This window comes from Homalodisca vitripennis, chromosome 2 (assembly GCF_021130785.1).
Source record: "Homalodisca vitripennis isolate AUS2020 chromosome 2, UT_GWSS_2.1, whole genome shotgun sequence".
Taxonomy (NCBI): Eukaryota; Metazoa; Arthropoda; class Insecta; order Hemiptera; family Cicadellidae; genus Homalodisca; species Homalodisca vitripennis.
Window position 1 is genome coordinate 55,128,290 of NC_060208.1, and position 11,711 is coordinate 55,140,000.

Below are 11,711 nucleotides of genomic sequence, written 5' to 3' on the forward strand. Positions count from 1 at the left end.
TCTGACTTACTCCTACCAAGTATTAATAAATAACAGTAAGAATACAAAAAGATATCCTTAGTGTGGAAAAAGATATCTCTTTTCATAAGGAACATTATTGTCCAAAGTAATTATTACTCATCACAATGCAGAAACAGAATAAACATGAATACTTTGTACAGTTCAGTAACAATACCTACAATAGTTTATTTTCCTTGAGTAAATCTAGAGATAATATAGTAGCTTTTACTTCATAAGTTAAAATTGCCTTACTCGATTCAGCGCTTCCCATTAGATTTCACTGATTAAACTGAACTGCACTTGGTAATTAGACTTCTAGTTTGAAGTTAATTGAATTATCCAGCCAGTTGTGGAAGTTCAACAAGTGCATGAAAGCCAAGTGCTGCTGTGTGGACTGCTTGTGCTCTCACACAAACAATGAGATCCAAGCTCTTTCATAATTGCACTTGCTCTGCTGTGTGCTCCTATTATAGTCGAGCTCTGTTACAAAAACTAAACTCCTTCTTTGTTTGAGCTTTTAATATTCAACTACGCTATTAGCTTGCATCAATAGTGTTTTATTTTAATTCTGACAAAGCAATTACTGCAGCATCAATGTAGAAAATTCAATTGCGAGTTCAATATCGTATTTTATTAACCACATCAACAAAGATACCATTAGACTATATTTTCTTATTAATAATTATGTCTTTATGCTATGTAAAGAACTGACTGATGGATGACTACATAAAATTTATTTAAAAGGATCCAATTTATGAACATTAGTAGACTCTTGGGTGACATCAAGATTGTTTTGAGTCACAGAGGTTTTGTCTGTGTTCAGTATCGTTTCTCTGATTCATATTATTTTTACAAATGTTATGAATTGTACTGCTTTCAATATTATTATGGTATTACAAAATTATAAAGAATGGTTATTTTAAAATATATTACTTTCTTCAAAAGAATAAAATGATTAAATCCAGTATTAATTATTTTTTATTTGTTATGTGTACATTTATTTTTGGCTACCATTTTCTATATAGATTTGGAATTTACTTGTCTTTAGTACCAAAGTTTGCAATTAATTAACATAAAGCATTACACATGCAGTACAATCAAGATAAACACTTAGTAACTATTAATAGGGTAGCAATCAGTTTTAAGAGAAGCTAATAAAAAAGTTTACAAAAACATACAAGGATAAATGCGTCAACAACATTAAAAGGTAAAGAAAACAGTAAAAACAGCAATAGATTAATAATAGGTCAATACTTAAATAATCCAAACACAACAACAAGCCCAGGTTAAAAATTTATGCAAATTCTTTTAACAGTCATTTTTATTTCTGGAACTCATATACTAGTTGCTTCGTTTCTGATCGGTTTTGCGACTGTGGTTGTAATGGAGTAGATTGATTACTTCATTCAATATTTGTGTTTTTATTTTCAATTTTTTTATGTAGGTGTTTCCTTTGAATTTTTTAACAACTGTTAAAACAATTCTGATTCTGGAATTGTTGGAAAATGTATAGCCATTTTAAAATCATTTTCAAGTATGCATGTGACTTCAATTAAGTTTCGATGATCAAGCAAGCAATGATCTGAATTAGTTCTGTACTACAGCATTGTACTGTAAAACTTTCTTAGGTGATGATTAGAATCAAGTTTTAAATTTTAAAACAATAGATGAATTATGATTTTTATTTTAATACTCATATAAAAATAAAAATATAATACTGTAGTCACCATGTTGATTTTCTATTCACTGGGATGAATCACATTAAATTTAATTATATGTACTGTATATTAATTACTAGCTATTTCCCGCGGCTTCACATGCTTTTCGTAAACTTTGCCCGTATATGAGCACTTCTGGTTTAAGTGAATTATATTTCCAATGCCGATGTAGAGTTTGTCTTGTTGTCATGATTAAGGAAATCTGTCAAAAGTGTATGTTTATAGCCATTGTACACGTACATGTATTTTATTATAAAGTGGTTCAAATCTCAAGTTTTAAGTTCAACCAGAAGTTAATTTTAAAGACAAATATATACATAATAACTTAGCGCTTTCAAATAGTGTTTGGCTATTTAAAATACGTAACTGTCTCGTAATTGCAGTTTATAATGTGCAGGCGCTTTGAAATTCTTATCTATTGCAGCGCCTCCTGGTGGCGAGTTACATCAATGGGCATAGTATACAAGCCTTCTACGTGGAAAAATACATGTACATACAAATTTTCATAATGATCCGACAAATAGTTCACGATTCCATAAAGGACAAACACACAAACATTCATTTTTATATATATAGACTAGCTGTTTCCCACGGCTTCGCATGCTTTTCGTAAGCTTTTCCCTGTGTAAGAGTACTTCTGGTTCAAGCGAATCATTATTTCCAACGCCGATGTAAAGCTTGTTGCCACGATTAAGAAAATCTGTCGAAGTGTATATTTATAGCCATTCTACACGCTCATGTACTTCATTATAAAGTGGTCTAGCACTCAAGCTTTAAGTTCAACCAAAAATTCAGCCTTCAAATAGTTTTTGGCTTTTTAATATATGTAACTGTCTAGTGATTGCAGTTTAAAATGTGCAGGCGATTTAATAACTTTTATATTTTCACTGTCACCTGGTGGCTAGTTACATCAATGGGTATAGCATATAAACCTTTTCCGTGGAAAAATACATATACATACAAATTTTCATAATGATCGGTCAAATAGTTCACGATTCCATAAAGGACAAACACACAAACATTAATTTTTATATATATATAGACTAGCGGGCCCGGCGCGCTTTGCTGCGCATTTCAATAATTTTTTGCAAAAGTTGCCCGCGGCTTCGCACGCAATTTCCCGTTGAAAACAGTACACTATATTCACTTATTCTTTTTCTATCACATTCTAAACATTACTGAGATAATTGATAGTCGTTCCATCGTGAGCCTCTTGGGCGTATTATGAAGGTATGTACCATATTCCTGCCTCTATCTAGCTGTTACCCACGGCTTCGCACGCAAATCTTAAGAACCGAAGTCCTTATATTACTTAGTAAATTTTTTTTTTACTATAATAAATTTTAGATTAAATTAGTTATATCTCCGATGCCACGATTGAGCTTGCTTTGTTGTCTCGATCGAGAGAATATGTACACACGGAGTTTTGAGAACCATACTTCTGTCAAAAAAAAACAACTAAGGTTGATTTTATAACATTCTTTATATTTGTAGCCAACGTAAGATAGTAATTATGATATCTGCATTACTCTTCTGATCAAGCATGAGCATGGTTTATATTAAATAAATATTGCAGTTAAAGGTGAATTTTTACGTCAAATTTGAATTGTATTATCTGGATAGTAAAGTCTATGTTTAACAGTGATTGCAAAAACAGTTTAAACAAAATTTGTCGTTTCTCTTAAGCTTACTCTATGCTTTAAAACTATAAGTGTAATATATGTTTACAAAGAACAGCTGATTAAAAATTTGAAAAGACGTTAACATATGTTTGCTGCAATGCATTTCTTATGGGTATTTCTGTAACCAGTGGGGCGGAATCCTGAATCGGGAAAGGGATGGGCATAGCTTATAAACCTTCTCCGTGGAAAAATACATATACGTACAAATTTTCATCATGATCGGTCCAATAGTTCACGATTCCATAAAGGACAAACATACAAACATTCATTTTTTATATATATAGATAACAAATAGGCTAATATTGTAGTACTTGCTTAGACACTTATTAAAATTAATTTTGTACTGTTAATATAACAAAAGAAATATGATGTACTGTAATATTCACATATTTAATAATATTACATTTTAAGTATCAGCCAATAATTAACTACATAAATTAGATACTAATATCAAATCAATTTCAGTAACAAAGTTCTTTACAGATTAAATTATTTTTCCAATCTTCTATCACCATGAGCTGGCTAAGAAAAACACCCAATTTAGATTGTATGATTAAGAAATATAAATCTAGTTTATTAAATTTAAAAATGAAAATCAACAAACTGTATTATAAAATAATTTGCTCTAAAATTGAAGCTAGTGTGATTTGGAAGAATTAAAGTTTTATAATTTAGAAACAGTAGCATTTTAAAGTAATAAATTATTTGCACACAGTATAAATCAAAATCACAGTATTTATTTTTTTAACATATTATAACACAACAAAAGTTGTATGGTTTTATAAAACTACATTCATTAAATACAAAATAATCTGGTTTCATGGAAAAATCCGAAATATATTTTGTACATAATTTTAAGTCACCGTCTTTTCTCATAATGTTCACACAAAAATCTATTTATTTATCACCAATATTGTAAAATAAAGTACAAAGCTATTATTTTTAAAAGCTGCAGCGCCTGCAATCAGTGAACACTTTATGACAAAAAGCTGAGTACTGCAGTATGCAGCGATCACTTGAAGGTGCTCAAGTCTGTCACGTCATCTGAAGAGTGCCTTTGGTGAAAAGTCTGTTCATCTACTGTATGTTCAAGTAGATTAAAAGAATCTATTCATTTTTTTAACCACCGAGAATGTTTTTTAGAAATTATTTACATATTCTTTATTTGATTATTCCTTACAGTATTTATAAATAATAAATTATGATTGTACATTATATATTATTTAAATTAATACAAACTAAATAAAATAATGTAGCTTTATAAAAATGCTAACATTTTAAAAACAATGATTTGACATTTTGAGAAGTCCTGCAACTTTTCAAACTTAATACTAATCATGGAAAATGAATGTCTGCCATTCTGAAATAAATGAGATCTAATATTAGTTCGAATGACTATATATTCACATATATGTGAATGAGTCAAAAATAAATTTAGTTTTACCTAGATCTAAAATTTCAAATTATTTGAAAGAGCATTTATTGGTTAAGGAATTTATAAAAGCACACATCGCATAAACATAAACAGAAGAGGTTGAAAGATCATTTTTGTGAAATACATTTTGATTCTTTCCTTTTCCAATCAAAATGTAAGAAATGTCATCAGTTGTCTGCCTGAATACAATCAAAACCATTTATCACTAAATTGAACACCTGTTACAATATTGTTTAACTGTAGGCGATTTAACGCTTTCTTCATGTCAATGAAAATCAGAAAGTTAGTGTACCAACGCTGTGTACTACACATCCCAAAAAAATGTTACACATTTATTTGTTATATTTTAACACTCACGAGCTTTTCTATAAATATGAAAGTCCTACAGGTATTATATGAGTATGTGCTAACTTGGACATATTTTACATTGTTGTGTTTATATACATACTGGTGCTGTAATGAGTCAGATAGGAATGGTCACAGTTCAAGTAACTGATGTAAATTAAATAACCTTTCCACATCAATGTATATTGCAATAACCAATTTTTGTACAATATCGATTCTTTGCCTTCTCACTTGAATGAACATTTTATTGTCATCCTACATAAAAATATATTGAAAAGTCATTGTTTATTAAAATATGACAAAGCAATACACATTAAAATATACATGTAAACCCATAACTTTAAACAATGGCCTACAAAGATACAGCTATACGATTATCTAGTACATAAGAAGCCACAGAGAACAGAGTACAGGTTACATGATAATACAATCACTTACAGTACAGAAATACATTTCTTCGATAGAATAAAAAGCCTTTTGTTTAACCATTTAGACATAGATGTTTTAACATTTTTACAAGAAATGTTTCTTGCTACTAATGGTAACTTGCTTAAGACTGAAGCCAAAATATAGATATTTATTATGTATTTTTGGACAGCCCAGCAAACTTCTGATTGGCTTCTAGTAAAATGATTGTGGATCGACAAAAACAGAGGGAAGCGTAAGGTAAATACAGGGCGAGGCAGTGCAACGGCACGATTTCGACTCTGGCTGACGGGCGTGATGAGGGGTTGCGAGAGTGGGGTAAACGTCCTTGAGTGTCTAGACAAGTGGAGATTTCACTAGCCATGGAGGGTTGGACGAGTGCGACGTGCGTTTGCTGTAAAGGCGTATAACAAAAACACGGATAATGTGATCGGTGCTCAGCGCGCTTTCCGTCGTGAATTTAATCTTTTGCCACGGGCTCCCGTTCCATTAAGGAAAGCTGCCCTCCTTTGGTAAATAACACTGAAGCCACTGCTAGCATGTCTAAGGAAAGAGGTGGAAGTGAAAAAAAACCATTCCAGACTCTAGAGAAAATTGATCGTGTGTGCAAAGCATTAGGACGAAAACCGAAAAAAATCAGCGAGACAGCTCAGTGCACTAGTTGGTCTCAGCAATCAATCAGTGAGACGAATATGGAGAATGACAAACACTATCATTCATACAAAAAACAGATAATAAAAACCCTGACCACTAATGACTGCAATGATCGCATACGTTTTTCTTTACAATGATTTTCACAAAAGGTGTAGAAATTCTTGTTAACTGGAACTGTCAATTGTAACACATTATTTTCTAGTTCTTTTCACACTAAACTGAGGCTGTATATTGATATAACGAGTCTAATTTTTATTTAAAACTAGAGAATAACACACTGTTCACAATTCTGTAACGTTTCACACTCCTGTATAGGCTTTATGTCACGAAAGAATGAGAAAAGAATTCTTTGTCTGAGAAATATTGTAAATTAGCAACCCTTATTCAAGTGGTTAGCGATAACACCGTAAAACACAGATAAATAAACCCCCCCCCCCCCCCACCCCCCCCCCCCCCCACCCCCCCCCCCCCCCACCCCCCCCCCCCCCCACCCCCCCCCCCCCCCACCCCCCCCCCCCCCCACCCCATTTAATTTTCCATTTAAATTGTTGCTGATGTTTTGTATGAGTAAGAAAATTACTAATGCAATGGTAAACAAGTTTTATACTTTACATAGAAAAACTGTGAGTTAGTTCACAATAAACTGGTGGAGATTGCAGCTGCTCGGTGTAGGGATGAACAATAAGTCGCGCGACGATTACTTGCAGCACTTTTGACGAGCCGAGTTAAACCAAGGTGTGTAATGAGCCTGGGGCCGCACACACTCAATAACAATGGAACCTATTCACACGTTCTTCTTGAGAGCTGCAGGGTGTGTGTGTGTGTGTGTGAGGGGGGTTCTTATATGTATTTAATTCATATTTGTCTTAGACGATTATCGCTTTTGTTCGGAATCCAGATTCAACCTTATTGAAATGATTTTCTAAATAATTATAAATTACTAATAGTTGATTTTGGTCTACTTTCATGCGGATTGATTTCACTTTTTGCGGATCGGGAAGTAGACACTTTTTGCCCGAAGTAGGTTTCTGAGACCTTTGTATGTTTGGTATTTTCTTAGTCGAGACATTAGGGTAGTCGATAGTTGTGTCAGAAGTGTAATTGATTGCAACCATAAATCAATGCCCATACAACGGAAAACGCGAAGAAGTAAAAAGTTTTCTTTTAATTTAATCTCTTAACCATGCACATTGAAATAATAAGTATCAACTATGTTCTATGTTGGGATCCTATCTCATTTAATCGTAGATGCTTTCACTAAGAAGACAATTTTTTCCTTGATTTTTTAAATTGAGTGCGATTGCCGCGGGTATCTGCTAGTATTAAGATAGGTTTGTCTTCCTTGTAATGTAGCCTACTCGTGAACTAGATCACAAAAGTGTAAAACCCTTCAGACGTATTTGTTAGCTATGAAATTATACCTGGTGGAATATGCGATGGGGTGTTTCTAATAACATTGAGTAGTATATAAACTAAATTATAGATCGCGATCTTATCAGCATGTCATCAATTTGAAAAAAAAATACAGATTAATAACTCAATAATTTTTTTCGAACGATAGTGATGCATTTTTGGATTGTGGAGCTGCACTTTGTATTTGTTGATGGTAAAATATATTTAAATGAAACAAGTTCTCAGTTAAAATGTTAAGCAATACAGGGAGCTCGGATTAAACCGACTTCTGAAACACAGGTTTTAACGTAAGCTCGTCGTAATGCAGACATCCGGGCCTTGGCTGCATCGCTCCCACCCACCTTGTCCCAACTCTGTTTGGAAGTTCAAGTTCAATGATTTTCGCTGTCTGGTTATACGACTTACTTTCTTATTTGACCGTCAGAAGTGACTATTCTATTTCTTATAACGTTTACAATATATGATAAAATATACGGGTTTGAATAAATCTAACGAAACTACTAATTTCTTTATTATGAATCCAACGCAAAATTTATTAACACTGCATCGTTTTAATAGCAGTATCTAAGGCTCATAGGATTCTAAAATTGAATATCAGCACGATTAATCTGAATTCCTATTCAAGTTCACAACTAGTTTCGTCCCGACGAGATATAAATATATTAATTAGATCTTTTTTAGCTAACAAAGCCGTAGCGTAATTTAATCTTGCAACAAAATTAGTCTTTCAGCTGGGTAATAATTATAGCCTTTAGTCAGTTACATTGGACCTTACCTTACATTCACTTAAAACATAAATTACGTTAAAACAGATTTTAATACAAATTTTGCTAAAGAAACGTCAAAACCATTGACTTCTTAAAATATAAATTAAATGTAACAATGTAAACCGATAAATAACATAACTACAACAAGATATGTATTAAGTTTTGATTTCTTATTTCAGTCATTATAAACCTTAATTTAATTTTTAGAATATAATGACCATGAAAATTGAAGTAATTATTTCGGAAATACAAGATTGTAGTAAAAATGATACTGACCAAATTATAGAAACTAATAACGAAATGTCGTTAATGAAAATGCATAAATATTTATTAAATAAACATTTAGAAGTCAGTGCTCATTGTAATATATGAAATGTAAAAATATTTTAAAGATATATTTTGTATTAAATTATTAGAAAATATAAAACTTTTACGTTAGCTAAAACGTTAAAGAGTTTAGTGTCTCATATGGCAGATGTATCAAGATCAAATTCGATGTAGACTTAAAAGTTTGCATGTAGCCTAATTTCATTTCGACATAAGCAACATGTTTCATAATGTTACATTTTTCACAGCCATTGGATTCGGCTGAGCGTTTGTGTAACCTAACTATCCACACAATATCTCGAGAATAATTTTTATCTGTAGAATATTTAAGTGTCCCCTCCGTCTATCTGGGGGCTGGAAAATGTATTTGTGTATGATTGTTTGTCTATATCTGTGTCCGCAGAATATTTCGAGAATGAAATGAGCTATGGACTAGAAATATTGCAATTTCATTGTCAAGCGACATGACGTCTATAATGTCGAATTATACGTTGTATATTGAATGTTTGACACGTATTGATTAACAACAGTTATTAGATCTGCTAGGACTCGAATCCGGATATGTCCTCTCCAAAGTATCACACCACAGAGTACTCTCGCCTTGTATACGACACCGTAGCAGCGGGTTTATCTAATAGTAAATGGACTGTGACACATATCCAGAAAGGAATTATTCGATACCGATTAGGGATGCAGTAAATACAAATTGTTATAGAAACGGTAGTTTTAGAGTTTCGAGCGCGTAGTGGTTTGTGTTGTATCACATAAGATTTCAGCGTTAACCAGTATTTGAATTTTGCTCTGACCAGAAAATTCAGTTTCTACTCTAATACACCAATAATATCGTCATTGCATCTTACACGATCGCTTTTGAACGAAAACTGGTAGTTCCGAGTCTCGGGTGCTAGAGTTGAGGGGCTGTGTCAGATAGTTTCTTTCTCAAAGTTCCTCTTCTTTGCCAGTTTGATTTCGTGTATGCTGCCGATAATAAAAAAACAGAATTGTATTATTTTGTGAGTCTCAGTGGAAAAGATTTCTCTATACTGATTGTTAATAAAATACGCGCATTTTAATACTCGGACATGATTTAAATTTAGTTCTAGCAAATTGTTTTAGTATAAATCTGTCTTCATATCATGGATGTTGTCAGAACGAAATGCGGTAAAGAAACAATAAAATATACAATTACTTACAATCATTACTTGTAGTGAACGGTTAACGTTCGCCCGTACAAGGAGAGATCCGGGTTGGAGACCTGGTGAAGCAAATACTTCTTATGCATTAATTTAATTGATTGGAAAGTACTTTAGTAAGGTGTTAAGTACTTGTATTGTAACAGGACAGTTTAACAGCTTGGATAGTCATAGAGACATAGTCAACTTGTAATTTATTTCCTTATTCCACTAAAAAGGTATATCTCATGGGCTCCCGAAACACCAGGGAAGTCACAGAAGACTACGCGGTGAAGTTTAACCAATGACAAACCACGCGGGTATTCGCTATCTGAGCCAGAATACAGTGATTCCTGTATTTAGGAGATAGACATTTTGTTTATTAGTGGCTGTAACCAATCCTTCAATCAGTGCGAACTATCTTGTGTGTGGTGGAGTAGATGTCTCTATTATCACACCATGTACAATTTTCTCGCTGTGTAGGATCTAAAGCTTTTTATACAAATACATTTTCATTACAACAGTTTTTCCATTTAGAGTGGGTTTAGATACGGAATCTGTCCTTACTCGTGTTGAAAGGAAGCTGTTATTTAGAAAGTTCCTGCGGGACAAGTGATGGGCCAGTACATTCCACAATTTTACGATCGGTTTTGAACTCGGAGAAAGTCAAGCTGTCACCTCACAGCCTTTGTGGACTTAGCTTCTCTCGGTATGCGTCCCCGGGAATATGTTGTCCGGTTGAAATTGAGTACTGAATTTAAATTAAACACAATTATTGCAATGATCTTAAACTATACTAATAGTAACTAGTAGTGCTTATATTTCTTGAATTTGATTCTTGAGATTTAAATTTTTTTTTTTTATATGTTTAGAAAACATCAAATGACAAGTGCTGTACCAAAAAATATTTTAAGATTGTCTGTATTAACAAGGTAAGTGTCGCTTAAACAGCCTTCGCTGAAGCTGCATGCAAAATTTCAACTCTACAGCTCAATTTATTTATTGCTGACAGATAGACAGGCAGGCATCATACATAACAGACGTGTTTATTTCCCCCCCCCCCCCCCCCGGAAGAGAAAAGAGAAACTGTCAGCTTACTGAGTGATAGACTTGGCTCAGCTAAATGCCCATGGTTAGGGTACACCACCATAGAACTCGTTCTTGTCCAAGCATAATTTAATGTTCTTGCAAAATTTAGATATACAGATGGTATCCTCTCGAGGTATCTTTCCAAATGATACATGCACATTTTTTGTTCATTTAGTTAGGTTTCATAGCACTGTTTAGATTATAACAGTACAAGTACTGGATAACAAGTACTGGATACAGGTACACAGTATAACAGGTAGGATCGTGTCACGACTCATAACATTTACTTCTATTGTATTATTTTGATCTTTTTACTATATGAACAAGTTACACGTGTTAAGTGTCACATTTTAGAATCCCATTTAATCGTCAAATGTTTGTTTTACAAATTTATTCTATTTTCCTCGTTGCAATCGTGGTTACCCAAAAGACCAATATAAAAATATTTGCTATAGTTCAGCCCAGCTAAATCTCATGAAACGACATTGATCCATCGTCAAACTCAGTTGTTGCTTGTATAGAAGTGAAGGTTCAAGCAAAGTTCAAGTCTATAGGTCAGTTCTTTTTCGAGATATCATGCAGGCAAACAGACAGACAGAAATGAGGTTTTCCAACCCCACGTATGATAGGTTTCGCTGACGCTAGGCAATAATTAAGTATACATAATTGTCCTAACATTGTAA